The sequence below is a fragment of the Cyclopterus lumpus genome, chromosome 10 (assembly GCF_009769545.1).
Source record: "Cyclopterus lumpus isolate fCycLum1 chromosome 10, fCycLum1.pri, whole genome shotgun sequence".
Taxonomy (NCBI): Eukaryota; Metazoa; Chordata; class Actinopteri; order Perciformes; family Cyclopteridae; genus Cyclopterus; species Cyclopterus lumpus.
The window spans coordinates 18,010,478-18,013,565 of record NC_046975.1 but is presented as its reverse complement, the minus strand read 5'-3'; positions in this window follow the sequence as shown (position 1 = coordinate 18,013,565).

The following is a 3,088-nucleotide window of genomic DNA, read 5'->3' as shown; positions in this document are numbered from 1 at the left end:
ATGTTCACAGAGGGTGTGGCACGCCCTGAAGAGGTGTTATTGGCTGCGAAGGTGCAGTTAACACCCGAATCTAAATCACAAGCTGTTGATTTGAATCAGAGTTTCGGTTGCTTTATCAGTATAGCAATTTGGTGCATACACCTGTCTAAATTTAGTTCACCATCTTCAGTGTGTGTGTGTGTGTGTGTGTGTGTGTGTGTGTTTACTGTTTCCTAGTTACTTCTTTATTTCAATACAGATACTCTTAGTGGGATCATGCTTCTGCACCACCACCGGCCAACAACTTGGCCCGGAACTTTCCTGATTCCCCAAACTCCTTTTTTACTCCCCGAATTAATATTAGATATTTATGCAATTTAGTCAATGTTTGAAAGATGTTGGTAGACGTTAACATCCTGTCCCAGGAGGTTCTGGCACGATATCCTCCGAGAGAAACCTTCGCCCAAAACCCCGGACGCAGTGTGTGTCCTTTGTGTAGCGTCTCTGTGTATTGTAGTTGTGTGTACGGTCACATGGGGTGACCTCAAACTGTCAGTGATAATCTCTTCCCAGAAATGATGACAGCGTCACCACATTTCTGAACATTTAGTTTAAGCCAAGAGTCACACAAGCACACACACACACGTATATGTGCGCACACACACACACACACACACACACACACACACACACAGGAGGCTATTAAAGGAAGGATGGACAAGTGTCAAATGAACGGCATATGGAGAGTTCACGTCTCGTCTTGATCTCATCTCTTATCGACCCCCCGAGCTTTGTGTCCAATTCCGTTCTGTTGTGTTGTGTGCGGCCGAGTCTTATTAATTTGCCACTGCTTGACTGCGTTGGCCTATTAGGAGGTCTCAGAGTAGCAGTTATTTGTATAGCAAGCTGAGCTTAAAGTCTTTATCATTTACGTGAAGACAACCTCAAGTGTAGAGAGGTTTTACTTTTTATTTGGCAGATATTTCTTAAGTCTAACTCCGCCATACTCCTGTCAATGGAGTAAACAAAGTATTGTGAGAATGCAGAAATTCTCCCAGCTTGTGACGGCATTTTTATGAGCACCAGACTCATATATTGATCATTTCAGGATATCGCAGCATCTAAAGCCCCTTTTGTATGCTTCAGTGTTTCTGTTTCTTTTTGTTTATGGCCTCCAAATGTCGAATCCTTGTCCCTGCAAGATAAACTGGCCCATTAGAGATTCAATCGACATGTTAGAACTTGGAATTTAATATAAAATATTGTTCTATTGCACTGAAGGTTTATAGTGACATGCAAATACAAGCACACCCGCGCTGACAGTCACAAATAGGTCCATATAATGTTAGGAAATGTTCTGAATTATATAGCAAGTTATACATAAAAGTGCATGTTATAGCACAACTATAATGTACTGTATAATTTCACTTTACCTCAACCTCAGTGAACAATTAAACAAATGTCATGACATTGACAGGACACTTTATAGTGATGCAAAAAAAGAAATTTAACTCGTGCTGGTATGAGCACATGTATTTGTTCTAAATAAAACATGATTAATCAGCAATGGTTAGTCTATTAGTTAACAAAAAAGGACAAGAATCTAATAATCAGTTAACTTCTTAAGTCTTATTTTAAAGCAAAGATGACACAAGTTTGATGATTCCAGGTTCCCAAATGTGATGATTTGCTGCGTTTCTTCGTCTTTCATAGTAAATTGAATATCTTTAGGTTTTGGACTATTAGTAAGACAACACAAGTAATTTACTGACATCAATTATGGAAATCATGAAGGACATTTTTCACGTGGTGGTTCATAGAACAAACAATGAATCAATTGATAAGGAAAATAATTTGTAGATTAGTCCATAATGAATATAATCATTGGATTGATTGAGTAATTGTTTACAGCACATGCAATAAAATTATATCTTGCACACATATCTGTGTAAAAAGAGCCACTTTGTTTTGGGGAGTGAGGAAGCAGTAACGGTGTTACTTTTGCAAAAAAACAATGCCCAAGATGGTCTGATGATTTGAAAGATTGAAATAAATAAATGACAACAACATTTTAAATTTGAACTCATTCCCCCCTTTCTCCTTTGCTGTGTAAATCCTTTTAAGAAAGCCATGAAACAAAGTTATTTAAGTCAAAAACACAAAAAAACACAGAAGGAAAAAGCTGGCAAGCACTGATTTGTTAGGCCTCTCCAATGTTGACACTAATGTCCTTTATTTGTCCTTCACAAACACAGTAATGTTTCCAACTTCTCAACGATATCATAGAATTCATTAGTTTAGCTAGCAGTATAGCAGCATGGTGTTTTGAAAACCCAAAGAGGCTAATGTAATATAAGTTACATAATTCTGACTTCAACACGATCGGTACGAATTTAAAGATATTGACAAGGTTAATTAATTTACCTGTGTTTTGGCACTAACATTTGCACAGTTATTTTAACCCAATAGGACCTCACAAGAGGAATCCTATATGAAGCTTCCGCGCACTCTGTTTAAGCGCCTTTTCCTTGGACACTCAACCCTGTTGGGTGTTCAACTTAGGACCGTGCACGTTTAACTGTACGGGAGCATTAACTTTGCTTTTTATTACTGCATAAATATTGAGAACTAACTTTAGTTCACCGGACTCCGTTTGCTCATTAATTGTTGGGTTGTACTCCACAATATTTGGATACATATTGTCTAAAATGTGTGTGTACTTTAATCTTGTCGGTAATACTTTACATAATAGCCATTTCCCAATCTATACAAGATTTTCTTGGAGTAATGTTCCTTTTTTCATATAATGTATTACGTTAGTTGTTATTGTTGCATTTCATAGCAATGACATTTCTCAAGCAAGGTCACGAATAAAGAGAACATAGTTAACATGACTCAATCTCTCAAAGTGGTCTCCACGTGTTTGCTGCTGCAGGATGCGCAGTTGCCTCCTCCTCATTTACAGCGCTTCAATTCTTTTTGACATCTTCTTCCTGCATTAGCACCAGTACGTGATTCCAATCTCAAAGAGGCTGGCCAATCAGAATCCAGCGCGAGCCCGGCCTCTGACGCGGTCCCGGCGGTGCCTCCCTCGAGCGCTCACTTCCTC